Source organism: Somniosus microcephalus, unplaced genomic scaffold (assembly GCF_052327205.1).
Source record: "Somniosus microcephalus isolate GS21.2 unplaced genomic scaffold, FLI_Smic_1.0 scaffold7, whole genome shotgun sequence".
Lineage (NCBI taxonomy): Eukaryota > Metazoa > Chordata > Chondrichthyes > Squaliformes > Somniosidae > Somniosus > Somniosus microcephalus.
Window position 1 is genome coordinate 988,547 of NW_028225194.1, and position 26,920 is coordinate 1,015,466.

Here is a 26,920-nt window from a genome sequence, read left to right on the forward strand (position 1 = left end):
AGAATTTTGAAATCGAAACATTGCTTAACTGGGAGCCAGTGTAGGTCAGCGAGCACAGGGGTGATGGGTGAACGGGACTTGGCGTTGAGTTACGACACGGGTAGCTTTGGATCACCTCAAGTTTACATGGGGTAGAATGTGGGACGCCAGCCAGGAGTGTGTTGGAAGAGTCGAGTCTAGAGGTAACAAAGGCCCGGGTGAGGGTTTCAGCAGTGGATGAGCTGAGGCAGGGGCGGAGACGGGCGATGTTACCGAGGTGGAAATAGGCGGTCTTTGTTATGCTGCGGATATGTGTTCGGAAGCTCATTTCAGGGTCAGATATGACACCAAGGTTGTGAACAGTGTGGTTCAGCCTCAGAGAGATGTTCGGGAGAGGGATGGAGTCAGTGGCTAGGGAACGGAGTTTGTGGCAGGGACCGAAAACAATTGCTTTAGTCTTCCCAATATTTAATTGGAGAAAATTTCTGCTCACCCAGAACCGTGGAGGGGTCGAGAGAAGTGGTGGTGAGGTAGAGCTGGGTGTCGTCAGCGTACATGTGGAAACTGACGCTGTGTTTTCAGATGTCACCAAGGGGCAGCATTTAGATGAGAAATAGGAGGGGCCCAAGGATAGATCCTTGGGGGACACCAGAGGTAGTGATGTGGGAGTGGGAAGAGAAGCCATTGCAGTTGATTCTGTGGCTACGATTAGATAGATAAGAATGGAACCAGGCGAGTGCAGTCCCACCCAGCTGGACAACGGTGGAGAGGCGTTGGAGAAAGATGGAGTGGTCAACCGTGTCAAAGACTGCAGACAAGTCAGGAAGGTTGAGGGGGGATAGTTTATCACAGAATCACAGAATCACAGAAACCTCACAGTGCAGATAGAGGCCATTTCGGCCCATCGAGCCTGCACCGACACATATCCCACCCCCGATCCCCGTAACCCCTACACCAACACATATCCCACCCTATCCCCGTAACCCCACGTATTTAATCCCCCGAACACTAAGGGTCAATTTATCATAGCCAATCAACCTAACCTGCACATCTTTGGACTGTGGGAGGAAACCAGAGCACCCGGAGAAAACCCACGCAAACACGGGGAGAATGTGCAAACTCCACACAGACAGTCACCCGAGGCCGGATTCGAACCCGGGTCCCTGGAGCTGTGAGGCAACAGTGCTAACCACTATGCCACCGTGCTGCCCGTCACAGTCACAAAGGATGTCATTTTTGACTTTGAATCTTGATTTGACTTCAGGGCCAAGTCAGTGAGGTGGATTGGGCTGTTTCTGGCCCGCTGGTTATTGTGGGCACGGCTGGACACCAGTGGGACCGGCTCTGCCCTGTTCTTTGAGGCAAAATAAGCCAAAAAAAATTCCTGCTTCCCCCCTTACCCTTTCTACACTCCTTTTACAGGGTTTTAGAAGTGGAGCATTTACAGACAGGAAGCTCAAACCAAACATCACCTCAAGATCAGAGAGTTACGCGATTCCTCAGGACCTGATTCAGTCGCTCCTCCAATCTGCTGGCACACCCGTGAGTTCACACTGGGGAGAGAACTTTTAAATGTTCTGAAAGAGTTTCAAAATCTACAAATACCTGAAGCGACACCAGTGGCCATACACTGGGGGAAACCCGGGCCCCGTGTGTGGGAAGGGATTCACTCAGTCATCCGCTCCGATGATACACCAGCAAGTTCACACTAGGGAGAGACCGTTACCCCACTCCTTGTGTGGGAAGGGATTAATTGCACCCTCCGTGCTGCTGAGACACCAGCTTGTCCACACCGATGAGAGACCGTTGACCTGCTCCGTGCTTTTGAAGCGATTCTCTCATTCTGCCACCCTCCTGAGACACCAGCTTGTTCACAGTGATGAGAGACCGATTAAATGTTCTGACTGTGGGAAGAGATTTAAAAGGTCCCAGGATCTGAAGAGACACCAGCTGGAGAGAGCAGGAGAGATTCTGTTCACCTGCTCAGTGTGTGGGAAGAGATTCACTCAGTCCTTGAATCTGCTGGCACACCAGCGAGTTCACACTGGGGAGAGACCGGTGAAACATTCCGACTGTGGGAAAAGCATTAGAAGGTCCCAGGAGCTGAAGGGTCACCAGCTGGAGACATTAGGAAAGAGACCGTTCACCTGCTGTGTGTGTGGGAAGGGATTCACTCAGCCATCAAGCCTGGTGAGACACCAGCGATATCACACCGGGGAGAGGCCGTTCACCTGCTCTGTCTGTGGGAAGGGACTCACTCAGTCATCCCACCTACTGACACACCAGCGAGTTCACACTGGGGAGAGACCGTTCACCTGCTCTGTGTGTGGGAAGGGATTCACTCAGTCATCCCACCTGTTGAGACACCAGCGATATCACACTGATGAGAGACCATTTAAATGTTTCAACTGTGGGAAGAGCTTTAAAACCTCTGGGGATCTGAAGGGCCACCAGCGAGTTCACACCGATGAGAGACCATTTAAATGTTCCGACTGTGAGAAGAGCTTTAAAAGCTTCAGGGATCTGAAGCAACACCAGCGAGTTCACACTGATGAGAGACCGTTTACATGTTCTGTCTGTGGGAAGAGCTTTAAAAGCTCCGGGAATCTGAACGGACACCAGCGAGTTCACACCGGGGTGAAGCCATTCACTTGCTCCGTGTGTGGGAAGGGATTCACTCAGTCATCCCACCTGCTGGCACATCAGCGGGTTCACACTGATGAGACACCATTTAAATGCTCTGACTGTGGTAAGAGCTTTAAAAGCTCCGGGGCGCTGAAGAGACACCAGCGAGCTCACACTGTTCTATAGTGCAGGGCCCTGCAGACAGTTGGAGTGACATGAACATGGAATGGATGAATGTTTTGAAATTCTTGTACTGCTGTTTAATGTTTAAGACTGCTGTGCTGATGATTCCCTTCGATTGACTGTTCATGGTGTGGAGATGCCGGAGTTGGACTGGGGTGGACAAATGTAAGAAGTCATACAACACCAGGTTATAGTCCAACAGCTTTATTTGAAATCACAAGCTTTCGGAGCGTTGCTCCTTCGTCAGGTGAAGTGGAGAGATGCATAAAAACACAGCTTATATAGTCAGAGAATAATGTCAGATGTTTACAGGTAATCTTTCTAACTGCCATTTATCACATCTCGGCAGAGAGATAATCACAGCAATCAAAGGTGTGAATGGTGCCCAAACAGGTCAGTCAGGAAAACATTACATCAAAGAACAATGAGGTGGGGTCACAAGGGGTCAAATGTTGCAGATGCTGGGGTCTGTATGAAAAACAAAAAAACACAAAAAACATTTTTTTTGCTGGAAATCACAGCAGGTCCGGCCACATCTGCGTGGAGAGAACAAGCCAACGACGACTCAAGTCTGGATGACCCTATGTCGGGGAACACTTCAGCAGTCAAGGACATTCAGTCTCCGATCTTCGGGTAAGCATTCTCCAAGGCGGCCTTCGAGACACATGACAACACAAAATCGTCGAGCAGAAACTGATAGCCAAGTTCCGCACCCATGAGGACGGCCTGAACCGAGATCTTGGGTTCATGTCACGCTACATGTAACCCCACCTGACGTAGGGTCATCCAGACTCGAGTCGTCGTTAGCTTGTTCTCTCCACACAGATGCGGCCGGACCTGCTGTGATTTCCAGCAAAAAAAATGTTTTGTCTTTTTTTGTTTTTCATACAGACCCCAGCATCTGCAACATTTGACCCCTTGTGACCCCACCTCATTGTTCTTTGATGTAATGTTTTCCTGACTGACCTGTTTGGACACCATTCACACCTTTGATTGCTGTGATTATCTCTCTGCCGAGGTGTGATAAATGGCAGTTAGAAAGATTACCTGTAAACATCTGACATTATTCTCTGACTATATAAGCTGTGTCTTTATGCATCTCTCCACTTCACCTGACGAAGGAGCAGCGCTCCGAAAGCTTGTGATTTCAAATAAAGCTGTTGGACTATAACCTGGTGTTGTGTGACTTCTTACATTTGACTGTTCATGGTGTTCCATAGAATGTACAGCACAGAAACAGGCCATTCAGCCCAACTGTTCCATGCCAGTGTTTGTGCTCCACACCCACCCTACTTCAATTAACCCAATCAACATCTCTTCCCATTCCTTTCTCCCTTGTGTAGCTTCCCCATAAATCCATCTGTGCTGTTCACCTCAACCACTCCTTGTGGTAACGAGTTCCCCATGCTCACCATTCTCTGGGTAAAAAAAAGTTTCTCCTGAATTCCCTCCTGGATTTATTAGTGACTATTTTAAGTTTGTGGCCTCATAAATATGATGAAATTCTGTTAATCTGACCAGTATGTTGTTGTACTTTGTCTTTTTCTGATGAATTAAACATTACTGAGCCCTTGTACGCGTGTTATGGGATGACGTTTTTTTTAATGCGTTCATGGGATGTGGGCGTCGCTGGCAAGGCCAGCATTTATTGCCCATCCCTAATTGCCCTTGAGAAGGTGGTGGTGAGCCGCCTTCTTGAACTGCTGCAGTCCGTGTGGTGAAGGTTCTCCCACAGTGCTGTTAGGGAGGGAGTTCCAGGACTTTGACCCAGTGACTGAAGGAATGGCAATATACTTCCAAGTCAGAATGGTGTTTGACTTGGAGTTGGTGGTCATCGAGTCATAGAGTTATACAGAAAGAGGCCCTTCGGCCCATCGTGTCCGCACTGGCCATCAAGTCCTGTCTATTCTAATCCCATTTTCCAGCACTTGGTCCGTAACCTTGTATGCTATGGCGTTTCAAGTGCTCATCTAAATGCTTCTTGAATGTTGTGAGGGTTCCTGCCTCTACCACCCTTTCAGGCAGTGAGTTCCAGATTCCAACCACCCTCTGGATGAAAAGGTTTTTCCTCAAATCCCCTCTAAACCTCCTGCCCCTTATCTTGAAACTATGCCCCCTGGTTATTGGCCCCTCTACTAAGGGGAAAAGTTCCTTCCTATCTACCCTATCTATGCCCCTCATAATTTTGTACACCTCAATCAGGTCCCCCCTCAGCCTTCCCTGCTCTAGGATCCAGGAAGGATGTTTCTGATGGCCGGGGAGTCCAGAACCAGGGGTCATAGTCTAAGGATAAGGGGTAAGACATTTAGGACTGAAACGAGGAGGAATTTCTTCACCCAGAGAGTGGTGAACCTGTGGAATTCTCTGCCACAGAGTGCGGTGGAGGCCAGTTCATTAAATATATTCAAGAAAGAATTGGATATATTTCTTGAGGCTAAAGGGATATGGGGAGAAGGCAGGGACAGGGTACTGAATTTGGATGATCAGCCATGATCTCATTGAATGGTGGAGCAGGCTCAAAGGGTCGAATGGCCTACTCCTGCTCCTATCTTCTATGTTTCTAAGGAAAACAACCCCAGTCTGTCCAGTCTCTCCTCATAGCTGAAGTGCTCCAGCCCAGGTAACATCCTGGTGAATCTCTTCTGCACCCTCTCCAATGCAATCACATCCCTCCTATAGTGAGGCGACCAGAACTGCACACAGTATTCCAGCTGTGGTCTAACCAGCGTTTTGTACAGCTCCATCATAACCTCCCTGCTCTTATATTCTATGCCTCAGCTAATGAAGGCAAGTATCCCATATGCCTTTTTAACCACCTTATCTCCCTGTCCTGCTGCCTTCAGTGATCTATGTATTCTATCAGGTGTTCCCATGCGCCTGCTGTCCTTGTCCTTCTAGGTAGAAGAGGTCGAGGCTTTGGGAGGTACTGCCGAAGAAGCCTTGGCGAGTTGCTGCAGTGCATCTTGTAGATGGTACACACTGCAGCCACGGTGCGCCGGTGGTGGAGGGAGTGGATGTTTAAGGTGGTGGATGGGGTGCCAATCAAACGGGCTGCTTTGTCCTGGATGGTGTCGAGCTTCTTGAGTGTTGTTGGAGCTGCACTCATCCAGGCAAGTGGAGAATATTCCATCTCACTCCTGACTTGTGCTTTGTAGATGGTGGAAAGTCTTTGGGGAGTCAGGAGGTGAGACACTCGCCACAGAATTCCCGGCCTCTGACCTGCTCTTGTTGCCACAGTATTTATGTGGCTGGTCCAGTTAAGTTTCTGGTCAATGGTGACCCCCCAGGATGTTGATGGTGGGGGATTCGGTAATGGTGATGCCGTTGAATGTCAAGGAGAGGTGGTTAGATGCTCGCTTGTCGGAGATAGTCATTGCCTGGCACTTGTGTGGTGCGAATGTTACCTGCCACTTATCAGCCCAAGCCTGAATGTTGTCCAGGTCTTGTTGCATGCGGGCATGGACGGTTTCATTACCTGAGCAGTTGCAAATGGAACTGAATACTGTGCAGTCATCAGCGAACATCCCTACTTCTGACCTTATGATGGAGGGAAGGTCACTGATGAAGCAGACGAAGATGGTTGGGCCGAGGACACTGCCCTGAGGAACACCTGCAGCGATGTCCTGGGGCTGTGATGATTGACCTCCAACCACCACAACCATCTTCCTTTGTGCTCGCTCTGACTCCAGCCAGTGGAGAGTTTCCCCCGATTGATTAGCATTGAGGTAATAGTGAGAGTAATAAGGGAAGCGAAACAGGACATTAGAAGTAAATGAGAGACAAGGAAAGAAAAACTAAAAATCAAAGTAAGAAAGAGACAAACGAAGGAGATGAGAAGAAAAGAATTGAAGGAGAAAGTGAGTGATGATAAGAAACATTGACATTTCAAAAATGAGACAGGAGAGAAGATAAGTACGAAGAAAGAAAGATCTTGAATATGTATCGCACCTTTCACAATTTCAGGACATCTCCAAGCGCTGTGCAGCAATTGCAGGACTTCTGACGTGTGGTCATGTAGGAATGTAATGTAGCAGCCAATTAGAGAGAGATGTGGAGAGGAAAGGCAAGAAGAGAAAGAGCAGGAAAGGAAAATAAACGGACAAAATGAGGGAGGTCGTTTTTTTAACATTTGTTCATGGGATGTGGGCGTCGCTGGTAATGCCAGCATTTATTGCCCATCCCTAATTGCCCTTGAGAAAGTGGTGGTGAGCCGCCTTCTTGAACTGCTGCAGTCCATGTGGTGAAGATATTCCCGCAGTGCTGTTCGGGAGGGAGTTCCAGGATTTTGACCCAGCGACGTTGAAGGGTCGGCCGATATACTTCCAAGTCAGGATGGTGTGTAACATGGAGGGGACAGTGTAGAGTGAGCTTCACTCTGTATCTAACCCGTGCTGTACCTGCCCTGGGAGTGTTTGATGGGACAGTGTAGAGGGAGCTTTACTCTGTATCTAACCCATGCTGTACCTGCCCTGGGAGTGTTTGGTGGGACAGTGTAGAGGGAGCTTTACTCTGTATCTAACCCGTGCTGTACCTGCCCTGGGAGTGTTTGATGGGACAGTGTAGAGGGAGATTTACTCTGTATCTAACCCGTGCTGTACCTGCCCTGGGGGTGTTTGATGGGACAGTGTAGAGGGAGCTTCACTCTGTATCTAACCCGTGCTGTACCTGCCCTGGGGGTGTTTGATGGGACAGTGTAGAGGGAGCTTCACTCTGTATCTAACCCGTGCTGTACCTGCCCTGGGAGTGTTTGATGGGTCAGTGTAGAGGGAGCTTTACTCTGTATCTAACCCGTGCTGTACCTGCCCTGGGGGTGTTTGATGGGACAGTGTAGAGGGAGCTTCACTCTGTATCTAACACGTGCTGTACCTGCCCTGGGAGTGTTTGATGGGACAGTGTAGAGGGAGCTTTACTCTGTATCTAGCCCGTGCTGTACAACATGCCTTATTACATTAATGGGCATATAATTGGCAAATGAATTTTAACACTGACAATTGTATTACATTTTGGTAAGAAAAAATTATTAGGTCACATATTACTTGGAAATAAGAATCTAAATAGGATAGAAGAGCAAAGTGATCGTGGAGTAAAAGTACACAAATCACTGAAATTAGTGACGCAGGTTAATAAGGTCATAAAAAAAGCAAACCAAGCACTAGGGTTTATTTCTCGAGGGATAGAATTGAAAAGTAGTGAAGTTATGCTAAACCTGTATCGGACCTTGGTTAGACCACACTTAAGAGTACTGCGTACAGTTCTGGTCGCCATATTATAAAAAGGATATGGAGGCACTGGAGAGGGTGCAGAGAAGATTTACAAGGATGATACCAGAAATGCGAGGTTATGCCTATATCAGGAAATAATAAATGGGGTAAGTGCACACTAACCTCACATCATATATATCTATAGCTTAAGTAGACAGATTTTAAGCCAAACGATGGGACCGATGGCTGCAATTCCTGTGCCATGCGGGAACTCCGGGACGTTTCATGTGTCCTGGTGAACCGTGTGTGCAGGAAGCGCTTCCAGTGGCTGGAACTCGTGCTCAGGGTCTCTGAGCTTGGGGAGTGGCTGGAGTCACTGCCGGGCAGACGGGAGGCTGAGAGTCTCCTGGAGCGCACGTTCCAGGAGGGGGTCTCCCTGCAGCCACAGAGAGTTTGTGGGAATTGTAACTGGCTGGCCGCCCAGCAGGGTTTGAGGAGGCAAGGCAGTGCAGGAATCCCCCAGGAGTGCAGCGCTCTCAAACTGGATTTCAGTGCTGAATCCCGGTGAGGGTGACGACACCTCGGGGGGAGAGTGCAGTCTAGAGCGCATCCACTGCACTGTGGGGCAATGACTGCACTGGGGGACAAAGCAAAGTGTGGAAATCTAGTGGTCATAGGGGATTCGATAGTCAGTGGGGCTAGACAGGTGTTTCTGCAACCCTCGACATGAGTCCCGCTCGGCGTGTTATTTCCCTGGTGCCGGGGTAAAGGACATCACTGAGAGGGTGCAGAACATTTTGAGGGGAGAAGTTGAACAGCCAGGAGTCGTGGTCCATGTGGGAACCATAGACATAGGAAGGAAAAGGGCTGAGGTCCTGCAGGCAGACTTTCAGGAACTCAGGAGGAAATCGGCAGATGCAATATAACATGGATAAATGCGAGGTTATCCACTTTGGTGTCAAAAACAGGAAGACAGATTATTATTTGAATGGCAATAGATTGGGAGAAGGGGTAGTGCAACGAGACCTGGGTGTCCTTGTGCACCAGTCACTGAAGGTAAGCATGCAGGTGCAGCAGGCGGTTAAGAAGGCAAATGGTATGTTGGCTTTCGTAGTGAGAGGGTTTGAGTACAGGAACAAGGATGTCTTGCTGCAGTTGTGCAGGGCCTTGGTGAGACCACACCTTGAGTATTGTGTACAGTTTTGGTCACCTTATCTGAGGATGTTCCCGATGGTCGGAGAGTCTAGAACCAGGGGGTCACAGTCTAAGGGTCGGGGAGTCCAGAACCAGGGGTCACAGTCTAAGGATAAGGGGTAAGCCATTTAGGACAGAAATGAGGAGGAATTTCTTCACCCAGAGGGTGGTGAACCTGTGAAATTCTCTACCACAGAAGGCAGTAGAGGCCAATTCATTAAATATATTCAAGAAGGAGTTGGACATATTTCTTAAGGCTAAAGGGATCAAGGGGTATGGGGAGAAGGCAGGGACCGGGTACTGAATTTGGATGATCAGCCATGATCGCATTGAATGGCGGAGCAGGCTCGAGGGGCCGAATCTCCTGCTCCTATCTTCTATGTTTCTCTGTTTCTGTTTCGAGCTCCCTGCTCGGCTGTGGACTTCCAGCCGTCCCAACAATTCCAACTATTGCAGGGAACAGGCTCCACCTTGATACTATTCAGCTGCCTGGGGCTGCACCGAGGCCTCTCTGTTCTAATCCACTAGTCATTGATTGTGGTTGGTAATGAAGAAGAAAGCTGCAGACTGCAGGAAGGTATCAATGGACTGGTCAGGTGGGCAGAACAGTGGCAAATGGAATTCAATCTGGAGAAGTGTGAGGTAATGTATTTGGGGAGGGCTAACAAGGCAAGGGAATACACTATAAATGGTAGGACACTGAGAAGTGCAGAGGATCAGAGGGACCTTGGAGTGCATGTCCACAGATCCCTGAAGGTAGCAGGACAGGTAGATAAGGTGGTTAAGAAGGCACACGGGATACTTGCCTTTATTAGCCGAGGCATCGAATATAAGAGCAGGGAGGTTATGCTTGAACTGTATAAAACACTAGTTAGGCCACAGCTAGAATACTGCGTGCAGTTCTGGTCACCACATTACAGGGAGGATGTGATTGTACTAGAGAGGGTGCAGAGGAGATTTACCAGGATGTTGCCTGGGCTGGGGAATTTTAGCTATAAGCTGAGATGGCTGGGGTTGTTTTCATTGCAACAGAGGAGGCTGAGGAGAGACCTAATTGAGGTGTATAAAATTATGAGGGGCCTCGATAGGGTGGTAGAGGCAGAGACCCTCCTCACATTTAAAAAGTACTTGGCTATGCACTTGAAGTGCCGTAACCTACAAGGCTACGGACCAAGTGCTGGAAAGTGGGATTAGGGAGGATAGCTCTTTGTCGGCCGGCACGGACAAGATGGGCCGAATGGCCTCCTTCTGTGCTGTAAATTTCTATGATTCTATGATTCATTGATCATCCCATTCCCAAGCTGACTCTGTGTTAACACCTCGGACGAGCCATCCCAGGTAGGGTGACTCCCTCAACCTGTTCTCCCGGTTACAGAACCAGTTTGTCTCTCTCAGGAATGCGCAAGCCTCTGTTGTCTGGGCACCAACTCACTCGTGACCTCACATGTTGCAACAAGTCTGCTGCCTGAGCAGTTTGCAGTGTTATTAGGTCTGTGGGTCTCTTAGCAACCACCTCCCTTATCTAGGCAAAGGGCTCATCTCCTGACTTTGGGTGTTATCACTCCAAACTTCAGCATTCTCTGTCTTTTAGCTTCAATCTGTCTGTGTCCACCCAGTGACAACACTGAGCTCCTCCCTCCAACCACTGACAATCACCCTCTTGCTGAGAAGGAAAGACTTGCATTTATATAGCGCCTTTCACAACCTCAGGATGTCCCAGAGCGCTTTACAGCCAATGAAGAACCTCTGAAGTGTAGTCACTGTTGTAATGTAGGAAACGCGGCAGCCAATTGGCGCACAGCAAGCTCCCACAAACAGCAATGTGACAATGACCAGATAATCTATTTCAGTGATGTTGATTGAGGGATAAATATTGCCCCAGGACACCGGGGAGAACTCCCCTGCTCTTCTTCAATGTAGTGCCATGGGATCTTTTACATCCACCTGAAAGAGCAGACGGGGGCCTCGGTTTAACATCTCATCCGAAAGACGGCACCTCTGACAGTGCAGCACTCCCTCAGTACTGGAGTGTCAGCCTAGATTTTTATGCTCAAGTCTCTGGACTGGGACTTGAACCCACGACCTTCTGACTCAGAGGTGAGAGTGCTGCCCACTGAGCTAAAGTGCCTGGAGCTAAGCCAGCTGGGATACTTGACATAGGATTACATCGGATATACGGCACAGAAACAGGCCATTCGGCCCAACCAGTCCATGCCGGTGTTTATGCTCCACTCGAGCCTCCTCCCGTCTTTCTTCATCTAAATCTATCAGCATAACCCTCGATTCCCTTCTCCCTCATATGCTTGTCTAGCCTCCCCTTAAATGCATCGATACTATTCGCTTCAACCACTCCCTGTGGCAGCGAGTTCCACATTCTCACCACTCTCTGGGTAAAGAAGTTTCTTCTGAATTCCCCATTGGATTTCTTGCTGACTATTCAATAGTAACTGTCAAAAGGGAATTGGATATATACTAAAAGCAGAAATTTGCAGGGCTGTGGGGAAAGAGCAGGGCAGTGGGACTAATTGCATCGCTCTTTCAGAGAGCCGGCACCAGCACGATGGGCCGAAAGGCATCTTACTGTGCTCTATGATTCTATAACATCAGCTTCTCTCTGCTCACTAGTACTGAGAGAACAGGGAATAATCTTTAAATCCAGCCCAGTTATTGGAGGCTCTTAACATTAACAAGTCCCAGTTGCCTGAATTAACATGGTTCAGTCCTGGATGTGATTAAAGGCATCGGAAACAGTGGAATCGACCCACCGCAGTCACACTGTGGACACTCTGGTGTGTCAGCGGGTGGGATACACCAGGGAATCCCTTTCCACACACTGAGGTTGACTCTAATGATCGGGAGTCCCAGGGTTTCGGACACCAGATAATCAAGCTCACAAGAACACAAATTGTCTCTCCAAGCTTTATTAAGAGCGCTGCATAACACAGATCGGGTGATAATTCCCTCAATCTGGAGAATAGAAGTACAGTGGATTCACGCGCGAGCTTCTCGAGTCTGTTCCAACTGACAATGGCTTAAGTGGCCTGTTCTTATACACAAGCTTGGTTACCACTCAGGAAATGGGATTGTTTGGACCCGTCTGTTGACTGCCTCCTGAACTCCTGCTAATTCAGGGAATTTAGACCATCTGTGACCAGACTATAACCACAAGCCCATCTGGTTATCACACCTATATGGTCCATGAGGTTATTATCCGATTCACACCCAGACGTTGTGCCTTCACTTGTCTGGCACTTCATCCCATAACACGGGTACAGGGGCTCAGTAATGTTTCATTCATCAGAAAAAGACAAAGTACAACATCATACTGGTCAGCTTAACAGAATCTCATCATATTTATGTGGCTCTAAATATAAAAGTCACCAATAAATCCAGGAGGGAATTCAGGAGAAACTTTTTTACCCAGAGAGTGATGAGAATGGGGAACTCACTACCACAAGGAATAGTTGAGGTGAACGACATAGATGTATTTAAGGAGAAGCCAGATAAACATAGGAGGATATGTCGGAGGAGGCTCGTGTGGAGCATAAACCCCGGCATGGACCAGTTGGGCCGAATGGCCTGTTTCTGTGCTGTACATTCAATGTAATAACATGAACAGTCCACCGGCGCGCTCGAGGCCTTCCGTGACCGGTGGGTACCGGAGGGACTGGCGTGCATCATCACCACCGAAAATAGAATTTTAATTTCATTTAAGTTTCCTTTAAACTTTTTTTGGTTATGTTACAGGTTTTATTGGTTGTGATGGTTGACTTTTAATAGGTAATTGCCTGTGATAAGGAGAAAAACAAAAATAACATTAACAGTCAAATCAAGGGAATCATCAGCACAACAGATTGAAAGATTAAACAGCAGTACAAGAATTTATAAAACATTCATCCATTCCACGTTCATGTCACCCCAGCTGTCTACAGGGCCCTGCATTACAGAACAGTGTGAACGCGCTGGTGTCTCAGCAGGTCATTGGAGCTTTTAAAGCTCTTCCCACAGTCAGAACATGTAAACGCTCTCTCATCAGTGTGAACAAGCTGGTGTGCCAGCAGGTTGGTGGACAGCAAGAATCCCTTCCCACACACAGAGCAGGGAAATGGCCTCTCCCCAGTGTGAACTTGCTGGTGTCTGGTCAGAGCCCTGGAGCGTTTAAAACTCTTACCACAGTCAGAACATGTAAACGGTCTCTGATCTGTGTGAACAAGCTGGTGTTGCTTCAGGTCCCGGGAGTATTTAAAGCTCTTCCCACAGTCAGAACATGTAAACGGCCTCTCATCAGTGTGAACAAGCTGGTGTGTAGTCAGAGCCCCGGATCTTTTAAAGCTCTTCCCACAGTCAGAACATTTAAAGGGTCTCTCATCAGTGTGAACAAGCTGGTGTGTCAGCAAGTTAGATGAATCAGTGAATCCCTTCCCACACACAGAGCAGGGAAATGGCCTCTCCCCAGTGTGAACTCGCTGGTGTTTGGTCAGAGCCCCGGAGCTTTTAAAACTCTTCCCACAGTCAGAACATGTAAACGGTCTCTCATCGGTGTGAACAAGCTGGTGATCCTTCAGATCCCTGGGGCATTTAAAGCTCTTCCCACAGTCAGAACATTTAAATGGTTTCTCATCAGTGTGAACAAGCTGGTGTGTCAGCACAGTAGATGAATCAGTGAATCCCTTCCCACACACAGAGCAGGGAAATGGCCTCTCCCCGGTGTGAACTCGCTGGTGTTTGGTCAGAACCCTGGAGCTTTTAAAACTCTTCCCACAGTTGGAACATGTAAACGGTCTTTCATCAGTGTGGACAAGCTGGTGTTCCTTCAGATCCCTGGAGAATTTGAAGCTCTTACCACAGTCGGAACATTGAAACGGTCTCTCATCAGTGTGAACTCTCTGGTGTCTCAGCAGGTGGGATGTGCAAGTGAATCCCTTCCCACACACGGAGCAGGTGAACGGACTGTCCCCAGGGTGACTGTGCGGATGAACTTCTGATGTAGACGGGGAACTGAATCCCTTCCCGCTGTCCCCACCTTTACCCGGTTTCTCCCCGGTGTGACGGAGCACGTCTCTCGCCAGGTCAGGCGATCGGCTGAATCCGAGTCCACACATGGAACACGTGTGCGGTTTGTCTGCACTGCGATCGCTGCTCTCTCCTTCCATGTGCAAAGGCCGATGATATTCAGGTCCTGATGAATTGAGCGACTATGTCAGATCCTGACGTGATGTTTGGTCTGAGCTTCCTGTCTGTAAATGCTCCATTTCTAAAACCCTGTAAAAGGAGTTTAGAAAGGGGTAAGAGGGAGAATGTTGTCTCATGTCCCCCTTTCCCAGCCTTGGGGTAGTGAAGCTGATTTTCAGGCCCCAGCTGCTGCACAGGTTGGTTGAAAGTATCAACAGTAATGGCGGCTGCAATCCCTACGCTCCAGCCGCTGCGCTGAGTTGTGGCTGACACCACGCAGCGCCCCATGGCCCCGCCCTCTCCTGCTCCACAGGCGCCCGGCCCGCACTGCGCATCCTCAGCACACACCCTGGGCCCCTGTCAATCATCCTCCCCCGCGCCTGCGCGCTGGGCCCGAGCTCCAGGCTGCCGCACGGGGCTTTCTTTGTAAAGTCGGTGTTGGTGAAGAGCCACGATCAGTGAGGGAAACATAGAAGATAGGAGCAGGAGTAGGTCATTCGGCCCCTCGAGCCTGCTCCGCCATTCAATGCGATCATGGCTGATCATCCAAATTCAGTACCCTGTCCCTGCCTTCTCCCCATATCCCTATAGCCTTAAGAAATATATCCAACTCCTTCTTGAATATATTTAATGAATTGGCCTCTACTGCCTTCTGTGGTAGAGAATTCCACAGGTTCACCACTCTCTGGGTGAAGAAATTCCTCCTCATCTCTCTCCTAAATGGCTTACCCCTTATCCTTACACTGTGACCCCTGGTTCTGGACTCCCAGGCCATCGAGAACATCCTTCCTGCATCTAGTCTGTCTAGTCCTGTTAGAATTTTATAAGTTTCAATGAGATCCCCTCTCATTCTTCTAAACTCCAGCGAGTATAAGCCCAATCGACCCAATCTCTCCTCATATGTCAGTGCCTCTCTCTTTCTGTATCATGTAAGAGCAGGGAGGTTCTGCTTGAACTGTACAAAACACCAGTTAGGCCACCGCTAGAGTGCTGCGTGCAGTTCTGGTCGCCCCATTGCAGGAAAGATGTGACTGCTCGAGAGGGGAGATTTACGAGGATGTTGCCAGGACTAGAGAATTTTAGCTACCAGGAAAGATTGGAGAGGCTGGGGTTGTTTTCTTTGGAACAGAGGAGGCTGAGGGGAGACCTGATTGAGGTGTATAACATTATGAGGGGCAGAGACAGAGTGGATAGGAAGGACCTATTTCCCTCAGCAGACAGATCAATAGCCAGGGGGCATAGATTTAAAGTAATTGGTCGGAGGTTTAGAGGGGCGTTGAGGGGAACTTTCTTCACCCAGAGGGTGGTGGGGTCTGGAACTCACTGCCATAATGGGTGGTAGAGGCAGAAACTCTCATCACATTTAAAAAGTACTTGAAGTGCCGTAACCTACAAGGCTACGGACCAAGTGCTGGAAAGTGGGATTAGGGAGGAGAGCTCTTGGTCAGCCGGCACGGACAAGATGGGCAGAATGGCCTCCTTCTGTGCTGTAAATTTCTATAATTCTATGAATTGTATTTAAAGGGACAGACACCCCACAAACTCCGTTCCCTAGCCACTGACTCCATCCCTCTCCCTAACATTTGTCTGAGGCTGAGCATAGAAACATAGAAGATAGGCGCATTCGGCCCCTCGAGCCTGCTCCGCCATTCAATGAGATCATGGCTGATCATCCAAATTCAGTACCCTGTCCCTGCCTTCTCCCCACATCCCTTGATCCCTTTAGCCTTAAGAAATATATCTAACTCCTTCTTGAATATATTTAATGAATTGGCCTCTACTGCCTTCTGTGGTAGAGAATTCCACAGGTTCACCACTCTCTGGGTGAAGAAATTCCTCCTCATCTCTCTCCTAAATGGCTTACCCCTTATCCTTAGACTGTGACCCCTGGTTCTGGACTCCCCGGCCATCGGGAACATCCTTCCTGCATCTAGTCTGTGTAGTCCTGTTAGAATTTTATAAGTTTCAATGAGATCCCCTCTCATTCTTCTAAACTCCAGCAAGTACAAGCCCAATCGACCCAATCTCTCCTCATACATCATTCCTGCCATCCCAGGTATCAGCCTGGTGAATCTTCGCTGCACTCCTTCCATGGCAAGTACATCCTTCCTCAGATAAGGCGACCAAAACTGCACACACTACTCAAGATGTGGTCTCACCAAGGCCCTGTACAACTGCAGGAAGACATCCTTGTTCCTGTACTCAAAACCTCTCGCTACGAAGGCCAATATACCATTTGCCTTCTGAACCGCCTGCTGCACCTGCATGCTTACCTTCAGCGACTGGTGCACAAGGACACCCAGGTTTCGTTGCACTTCCCCATCTCCCAATCTATTGCCATTCAGATAATAATCTGCCTTCCTGTTTTTGACACCAAAGTGAATAACCTCGCATTTATCCATGTTATATTGCATCTGCTATGCTTCTGCCCAATCACCCAACCTGTCCAAATCATACTGGAGTTTCTCGGCATCCTCCTCACAGCACACACGCCCACCCAGCTTTGTGTCATCTGCAAACTTGGAGATATTACATCTAGTTCCCTCATCCAGATCATTAATATATATTGTGAATAGCTGGGGTCCAAGGACCGATCCCTGCGGTACCCCACTAGTCACTGCCTGCCATTTGGAAAAAGACCCATTTATTCCAACTCTTGGCTTTCTGTCTGCCAACCAGTTCTCTATCCAAGTCAGTACCTTGCCCCCAATCCCATGTGTCTTAACTTTACACGCTGTCGAACGCCTTTTGGAAATCCATCTACACCACGTTAACTGCATTGCCCTCATCAACCCTCTCTGTTACCTCATCAAAAACCTCAATCAGAATCAGAGCGGCCGGGCCCAGCGGACGTGCAGCCAGAGCCCCGGCACCAGGAAACCCAGGGTGCAGCGCCTCCCCCAACCGAGCCGTCGCTTCCCGGTTTCTTCAGCCGGTTCCACTGAGTCAGACTCGGGACAAAGGACAGGAGCCAGGCTCCCAGAATGGCCCGCGGCCCCGGGGAGCATGCGCACTCTCAGCAGGTAAATCAGCGCGTTGGATAGAGCAGTTTCTGGGGCGCAGGGAATTGTGGGTGCTGCGGCCGCCATTAGTCAGCGGCTGTCGGGAAGAGTTTTATTGCAGGTAACGGAAGTCGGTCCCTGGCCACCTGTATAGGTCTTTTTGTTGCAGCAGTTTGAGCTGGAATGGAGATGGAGGAGAAGCTGCTGGGTTTTCGATGGAATCTGGAACAGTACCCATGAATTGGAGGGTTGCTAATGTTACCCCACTATTCAAAAAAGGTGGTAGAGAGAAAACGGGGAATTACAGACCGGTAAGCCTGACATCGGTAGTGGGGAAACTGCTAGAGTCCATTATAAAAGATGTAATAGCAGAGCAATTGGAAAACAGTGACAGGATCGGACAAAGTCAACATGGATTTACAAAAGGTAAATCGTGCTTGACTAATCTACTGGAATTTTTTTAGGATATAACTGGTAGAATAGATAAGGGAGCACCAGTGGATGTGGTGTATTTGGACTTTCAGAAGGCTTTCGATAAGGTCCCGCATAAGAGATTAGCGTGTAAAGTTAAGGCACATGGGATTGGGGGCAAGGTATTGACTTGGATAGAGAACTGGTTGGCAGACAGAAGCAAAGAGTTGGAATAAATGGGTCTTTTTCCGAGTGGCAGGCAGTGACTACTGGGGTACCGCAAGGATCGGTCCTTGGACCCCAGCTATTCACAATATAAATTAATGATCTAGACGACGGAACTCCAAGATTGCAGACGACACAAAGCTGGGTGGGCGTGTCTGCTGTGAGGAGGATGCCGAGAAACTCCAGTATGATTTGGACAGGTTGGGTAATTGGGCAGAAGCATGGCAGATGCAATATAACGTGGATAAATGCAAGGTTATCCACTTTGGTGTCAAAAACAGGAAGGCAGATTATCAGAATGGCAATAGATTGGGAGAAGGGGAAGTGCAACGAGACCTGGGTGTCCTTGTGCACCAGTCGCTGAAGGTGAGCATACAGGTGCAGCAGGTGGTTAAGTAGGCAAATGGTATGTTGGCCTTCGTAGTGAGAGGGTTTGTGTACAGGAACAAGGATGTCTTGCTGCAGTTGTACAGGGCCTTGGTGAGACCGCACCTTGAGTATTGTGTGCAGTTTTGGTCGCCTTATCTGAGGAAGGATGTTCTTGCCTTGGAAGGAGTTCAGCGAAGATTCACCAGGCTGATACCTGGGATGGCAGGAATGATGTATGAGGAGAGATTGGGTCGATTAGGCTTATACTCGCTGGAGTTTAGAAGAATGAGAGGGGATCTCATTGAAACTTATAAAATTCTAACAAGACTAGACAAACTAGATGCAGGAAGGATGTTCCCGATGGTCGGGGAGTCCAGAACCAGGGGTCACCGTCTAAGGATAAGGGGTAAGCCATTTATGACAGAGATGAGGAGGAATTTCTTCACCCAGAGAGTGGTGAACCTGTGGAATTCTCTACCACAGAAGGCAGTGGAGGCCAATTCATTAAATATATTCAAGAAGGAATTGGATATATTTCTTAAGGCTAAAGGGATCAAGGGATATGGGGAGAAGGCAGGAATGGGGTACTGAATTTGGATGATCAGCCATGATCTCATTGAATGGCGGAGCAGGCTCGAGGGGCCGAATGGCCTACTCCTGCTCCTATCTTCTATGTTTCCCTCACTGATTGTGGCTCTTCACCAACACCGACTTTACAAAGAAAGCCCCGCGCGGCAGCCTGGAGCTCAGGGGCCCAGCGTGCAGGCGCGGGGGAGGATGATTGACAGGGGCCCAGGGTGTGTGCTGAGCATGCGCGGTGCGGGCCGGGCACCTGTGGAGCAGGAGAGGGCGGGCCATGGGGCGCATGCGCGGTGTCAGCCACAACTCAGCGCGGCGGCCGGAGTGCTTTCTGGAGCGCGGGGGTTTGTGGGGGTTGCAGCCGCCATTACTGTTGATCCTTGCAACCAACCTGTGCAGCAGCTGGGGCCTGAAGATCAGCTTCACTGCCCCTGGGCTGGGAAAGGGGGACATGAGACAACATTCTCCCTCTTACCCCTTTCTACACTCCTTTTACAGGGTTTTAGAAGTGGAGCATTTACAGACAGGAAGCTCAGACCAGACATCACCTCAAGATCTGACAGAGTCGCTCAATTCATCAGGACCTGATTCAGTCGCTCCTCCAATCTGCTGATACACCAGCGAGTTCACACTGATGAGAGACCTTTTAAATGTTCTGAGTGTGGAAAGAGCTCCAAAATATACGAGTAGCTAAAGAGACACCAGTGGCTACACACTGGGGAGAGAACGTTTAGCTGTTCCGGAAGGGATTCATTCAGCCATCCGCTACGATGATACACCAGCAAATTCACACTAGGGAGAGACCTTTAACCCGCTCCGTGTGTGGGCAGGGATTAATTGCACCCTCTGTGCTGCTGAGACACCAGCTTGTCCACACTGATGAGAGACCGTTGACCTGCTCCGTGTTTTTGAAGCGATTCTCTCATTCTGCCACCCTCCTGAGACACCAGCTTGTTCACATTAAATGTTCTGACTGTGGGAAGAGATTTAAAAGGTCCCAGGATCTGAAGAGACACCAGCTGGAGAGAGCAGGAGAGATTCTGTTCACCTGCTCCGTGTGTGGGAAGAGATTCACTCGGTCCTCGAATCTGCTGGCACACCAGCGAGTTCACACTGGGGAGAGGCCGGTGAAACATTCCGACTGTGGGAAAAACATTAAAAGGTCCCAGGAGCTGAAGGGACACCAGCTGGAGGTAGCAGGAAAGAGGCCATTCACCTGTTCTGTGTGTGGGAAGGGATTCATTCAGTCCTCGACTCTGCTCCAACACCAGCGAGTTCACACTGGGGAGAGACCGTTCACCTGTTCCGTGTGTGGGAAGGGATTCACTCATTCATCCAATCTACTGAGACACAAGCGAATTCACACTGGGGAGAGGCCATTCACCTGCTCCGTGTGTGGGAAGGGATTCACTCAGTCATCCCACCTACTGACACACCAGCGAGTTCACACTGGGGAGAGGCCATTCACCTGTTCCGTGTGTGGGAAGGGATTCATTCAGTCCTCGACTCTGCTCGAACACCAGCGAGTTCACACTGGGGAGAGGCCGTTCACCTGTTCCGTGTGTGGGAAGGGATTTATTCAGTCCTCGACTCTGCTCGAACACCAGCGAGTTCACACTGGGGAGAGGCCATTCACCTGCTCCGTGTGTGGGAAGGGATTCACTCAGTCAACCAATCTGCTGACACACAAGCGAGTTCACACTGGGGAGAGGCCGTTCACCTGCTCCGTGTGTGGGAAGGGATTCACTCGGTCCTCTAATCTGCTGAAACACCAGCGAGTTCACACTGTTCTGTAGCACAGGGCCCTGTAGACATCTGGGGTGACATGAACGTGGAATGTTTGAATGTTTTATAAATTCTTGGACTGCTGTTTAATCTTTAGGACTGTTGTGCTGATGATTCCCTTCGATTGACTGTTCATGGTGTTCCATAGAATGTACAGCACAGAAACAGGCCATTCGGCCCAACTGGTCCATGCCAGTGTTTATGCCCCACACCCACCCTACTTCAATTAACCCCATCAACATATCCTCCTATTCCTTACACACTCATGTGGCTTCCCCTTAAATGCATCTGTACTTTTAGCCTCAACTACTCTTTGTAGTGGCGAGTTCCACATTCTCACCACTCTCTGGGTAAACAAGTTTCCCCTGAATTCCCTGCTGGATTTATTAGTGGCCATCTTATATTTTGTGGATGTTAAAATCCAGCCCAGTTATTGGGGTTTTAATATTCTGTATCAATAAATCAGCTTTGTTTGAAACACACAGTCGATTGAGTCCTTGTTTCTAAGATAAGACGAGAGTTAATTGATGGCTTGTTACAGACATTCCCGGTCCTCTCAATATCTGTGTCCAGGAGAGAAGCTTCTGTTACTTTGTGCGTTTTATTACCATCGAGGTTCTGGATGTCATTGTGGGGGAATGGAACACTTTAACATTCTCAGCACCTGGTGTCAACATCAAACACTCCCAGGGCAGGTACAGCACGGGTTAGATACAGAGTAAAGCTCCCTCTACACTGTCCCATCAAACATTCCCAGGGCAGGTACAGCACGGGTTAGATACAGAGTAAATCTCCCTCTACACTGTCCTGTCAAACACTCCCAGGGCAGGTACAGCACGGGTTAGATACAGAGTAAAGCTCCCTCTACACTGTCCCATCAAAAACCCCAGGGCAGGTACAGCACGGGTTAGATACAGAGTAAAGCTCCCTCTACACTGTCCCATCAAACACTCCCAGGGCAGGTACAGCGCGGGTTAGATACAGAGTAAAGCTCCCTCTACACTGTCTCATCAAACACTCCCAGGGCAGGTACAGCACGGGTTAGATACAGAGTAAAGCTCCCTCTGCACTGTCCCATCAAACACTCCCAGGGTAGGTACAGCATGGGTTAGATACAGAGTAAAGCTCCCTCTACACTGTCCCGTCAAACACTCCCAGGGTAGGTACAGCATGGGTTAGATACAGAGTAAAGCTCCCTCTACACTGTCCCATCAAACACTCCCAGGGCAGGTACATCACGGGTTAGATACAGAGTGTCAGCCGTGGCTCAGGCTGCAGCACTCTCTCCTCTGAGTCAGAAGGTTGTGTGTTGAAGTCCCACTCCAGAGACTCGAGTCTAAAACTCTGTGCTGCCCCTCCAGTGCAGTGCTGAGGGAGTAAAGCCCAGTGCAGAGTAAAGTTCCCTCTGCACTGCTCCACTAACATGCCTGAGCCCCAAACTCAGAAGAGCGCCCTCTGCTGCATTCTTAGGCAGTCCCTCAGAACCGCAGATGACTTGCTTCCACATTAAAAATGAGTTCCCAGGTGACTGATGAGTCCAGTGCAGGACCTACAGTCTCTGTCACAGGTGGGGCAGACGGTGGTTGAAGGGGCGGGTGGGTGGGGTACTTGGGTTGACGTGCGCTCCTTCCGATGCCTGCGCTTGGCTTCCGCTTGCTCCCGGCGAAGAGACTCGAGGTGTTCGGCGCCTTCCTGGATGCTTCTCCTCCACTTCGTGCGGTCTTGGGCCAGGGATTCCCAGGTGTCGATGGGGATGTTGCACTTTTTCAAGGAGGCTTTGAGGGTGTCCTTGAAGCGTTTCCTCTGCCCACCTGGGGCTCTCTTGCCGTGCCGGAGCTCCGAGTAGAGCGCTTGTTTTGGGTGTCTCGTATCGGGCATGTGGACAATGTGACCCATCCATCGGAGCTGATTGAGCGTGGTCAGAGCTTCGATGTTGGGGAATGTTGGCCTGAGCAACAACACTGACGTTGGTGCGCCTATCCTGCCAATGGATTTGCAGGACCTTGCGGAGGTAGCGTTGGTGGTACCTCTCCAGTGCTTTGAGGTGCCTGCTGTGCATGGTCCATGTCTCTGAGGCATACAGCAGGGCGGGTATCACTGCTGCTCTGTAGACCATGAGCTTAGAGCCGGGTTTGAGGTCCTGGTCTTGAAACACACTCTTCCTCAGGCGATCGAAGGCTGCACTGGCACACTGAAGGCGGTGTTGGACTTCGTCGTCGACCTCTGCCCTTGTTGACAGTAGGCTCCCGAGGTATGGAAAGTGGTCCACGTTGTCACATTCCACTTGTCTCAGCAGCGGGAGAAGCAGGCGGCGGAGGTCCCGCCCCTCGGACACCCCGATTGGTTGGAGGACCCGCCGCCACCTCAGTCCTCCAAGCTCTGCCTGCTGTCTCCCTATTGGTCGGAGCTCCCGTCAGTCACCGCCGTGGAGTTGATCATGTGCCCCAGTCCGGCTCCCTGCAGAAGACAAGGGGCTGCGGCCGCTCAATCCGCTCCGCTCGGTGCCGGGAGGGCGCTGGGACGGTACGGTTTGTATTTTCTTTTTATTTATCTCCCCGCCCGCGCTTCTCTCCGCTATATATAAAAGAAAACTCATAAAACTCACTTTCTGCCGGTGATCCGGACTCTCAGGCGGGGTGTGTGCTGAGCATGCGCGCTGCGGGCCAGGCGCCTGTGGAGCAGGAGAGGGTGGGGCCATGGGGCGCATGCGCGGGGTCAGCCACAACGCAGCACGACGGTCGGAGCGCTTTCTGGAGCGCGGGGGATTGCAGCCGCCATTACTGTTGATCCTTTCAACCAACCTGTGCAGCAGCTGGGGCCTGAAAATCAGCTTCCCTGCCCCTGGGCTGGGAAAGGGCGACATGAGACAACATTCTCCCTCTTACCCCTTTCTACACTCCTTTTACTGGGTTTAAAAGTGGAGCATTTACAGACAGGAAGCTCAGACCAAACAGTTTGATTCATCAGGACCTGAATTTCATCAACCTTTGCACATGGAAGAGGAGCGCAGCGATCGCAGCGTGCACAAATTGCACACATGTTGCATGTGTGGACGTGGATTCAGCCGATTGCCCGACCTGGAGGGCCCCAAGGGCAGGCACACTGGAGACGGTATGAATGTGAGGACTGTGGGAAGAGGTTCACCCAGCTGACTAGCCACGAGTGCACTCATATCAGGAACCGACTGCATAAATGCGAGGACTGCGGGACGGGATACCTTCACCCATATGCGCTGGAAGCTGAGCGGCGGGCTCACACCGGGGAGAGGCCGTTCACCTGCTCCGTGTGTGGGAAGGGATTCGCTCAGTCCTCCAACCTGCGGACACACCAGCGAGTTCACACCGGGGAGAGACCGTTCCCCTGCCCCGTGTGTGGGAAGGGATTCGCTCAGTCCTCCAACCTGCGGACACACCAGCGAGTTCGCACCGGGGAGAGGCCATTCATCTGCCCTGTGTGTGGGAAGGGATTCGCTCAGTCCTCCAACCTGCGGACACACCAGCGAGTTCACACCGGGGAGAGGCCATTCATCTGCTCCGTGTGTGGGAAGGGATTCGCTCAGTCCTCCAACCTGCGGACACACCAGCGAGTTCACACCGGGGAGAGACCGTTCCCCTGCCCCGTGTGTGGGAAGGGATTCGCTCAGTCCTCCAACCTGCGGACACACCAGCGAGTTCACACCGGGGAGAGACCGTTCCCCTGCCCCGTGTGTGGGAAGGGATTCGCTCAGTCCTCCAACCTGCGGACACACCAGCGAGTTCACAGCGGGGAGAGGCCGTTCACCTGCTCCGTGTGTGGGAAGGGATTCGCTCAGTCCTCCAACCTGCGGACACACCAGCGAGTTCACACCGGGGAGAGACCGTTCCCCTGCCCCGTGTGTGGGAAGGGATCCGCTCAGTCCTCCAACCTGCAGACACACCAGCGAGTTCACACCAGGGAGAGGCCATTCATCTGCCCTGTGTGTGGGAAGGGATTCGCTCAGTCCTCCAACCTGCGGACACACCAGCGAGTTCACACTGGGGAGAGGCCGTTCCCCTGCCCCGTGTGTGGGAAGGGATCCGCTCAGTCCTCCAACCTGCGGACACACCAGCGAGTTCACACCGGGGAGAGGCCGTTCATCTGCCCTGTGTGTGGGAAAGGATTTGCTCAGTCCTCCAACCTGCGGACACACCAGCGAGTTCACACCGGGGAGAGACCGTTCCCCTGCCCCGTGTGTGGGAAGGGATTCGCTCAGTCCTCCAACCTGCGGACACACCAGCGAGTTCACACCGGGGCGAGACCGTTCCCCTGCCCCGTGTGTGGGAAGGGATTCGCTCAGTCCTCCAACCTGCGGACACACCAGCGAGTTCACACCGGGGAGAGGCCATTCATCTGCCCTGTGTGTGGGAAAGGATTCGCTCAGTCCTCCAACCTGCGGACACACCAGTGAATTCACACCGGGGAGAGGCCGTTCACCTGCCCCGTGTGTGGGAAGGACTTTACGTATTTGGCCAACCTGCGGACAAACCAGCGAGTTCACTCTGATGAGAGGCCATTTAAATGTTCAGACTGTGGAAAGAGCTTTAAACGCTCCCAGTATCTGATGAAGCACCAGCGGCTGCACACTGGAGAGAGACCGTACGGCTGCTCTCACTGCCACAAGAGGTTTGTGAACTCCGTGGACCTGCTGACGCATCAGCGAGTTCACACTGGGGCGAGGCCGTTCAGCTGCTCCGTGTGCAGGAAGGGATTCGCTCATTCGTTCAGCCTACGGAGCCACCGGAGAGTACACACCGGGAAGAGTCCGTTCACCTGCTCCGTGTGCGGGAAGGGATTCACTGAGTCCTCGAATCTGCTGGTACACCAGAGAATTCACACTGGGGAGAGGCCATTCACCTGCTCCGTGTGCGGGAAGGGATTCGCTCAGTCTACCCTCCTGCTGATGCACCAGCGAGTTCACACCGGGGAGAGGCCGTTCACCTGCTCCGTGTGTGGGAAGGATTTCACGTGTTTGTCCAACCTGCTGGGACATCAGCGAGTTCACTCTGACGAGAGGCCATTTAAATGTTCAGACTGTGGGAAGAGCTTTAAACGCTCCCAGTATCTGATGAAGCACCAGCGGCTGCACACTGGAGAGAGACCGTACAGCTGCTCTCACTGCCACAAGAGGTTTGTGAACTCCGCGGACCTGCTGACGCATCAGCGAGTTCACACCGGGGAGAGGCCGTTCACCTGCTCCGTGTGCGAGTAGGGATTCGCTCATTCGTTCAGCCTGCAGACCCACCGGAGAGTACACACCGGGAAGAGTCCATTCACCTGCTCCATGTGTGGGAAGGGATTAGCTGAGTCCTCGAATCTGCTGGTACACCAGAGAATTCACAATGGAAAGAGGCCATTCACCTGCTCTGTGTGTGGGAAGGGATTCGCTCAGTCTACCCTCCTGCTGATACACCAGCGAGTTCACACTGGGAAGAGGCCGTTCATCTGCTCCGCGTGTGGGAAGGGATTCACTCGGTCCTTTCACCTGCTGAGACACCAGCAAGTTCACACCAAGGAGAGACCGTTCACAGGTGGCACAGGATTGATTCAGTCCTCCAGCCAACTGAAACAGCAGCCACTTTGAAGTGGAGAGAGGCTGTTCACCTGCTCCCAGTGCAGGAAGGGATAAACTCAGTCGTCCAGCCTGCTCGGACACCAGCGAGTTCACACCGGACAGTCGCCGTTCGCTGAGCGTCCAACCTATTTAGAGAGCTGCGAGTTCCCACTGAGACCCTGTAAAATGTTCTGACCATGGGAAGAGATTTAAAAGTGCTGTCACACTGAGGCGAGGCCATTCAACAGGGGTTCAGGAGGAGGTCATCAGACAGGTCCAAACAATCCCATTTCCTGAGTGTGACATCGAGTGTACAGCACAGAAAGAGGCCATTCGGCCCAACAGGTCCATGCTGGCGTTTATGCTCCACACGAGCCTCCTCCCGCCCTACTTCATCTAACCCGAGCAGCATATCCTTCTCGCAGTAACCAAGCTTGTGTATAAGAACAGGCCACTTAAACCGGTCAGTTGGAACAGACTCGAGAAGATCGCGCGCGAATCCACTGTACTTCTATTCTCCAGATTGAGGGAATTATATACGACATATTGACTGGGCAAATCAAATTACCACTAATGGTGTGGAGGACAAATTCTTGGAATGCACGTGAGGTGGTTTCCTGGATCAG

The 26,920-nt window shown here is 50.7% G+C and overlaps 1 pseudogene; it reads left to right on the top strand.

Annotated features, from left to right (window-relative positions):
- The first annotated feature begins 1,501 nt into the window (after positions 1 to 1,501).
- On the top strand, positions 1,502 to 26,324 carry LOC147084000 (uncharacterized; annotated as a pseudogene).
- Positions 26,325 to 26,920: the final 596 nt, after the last annotated feature.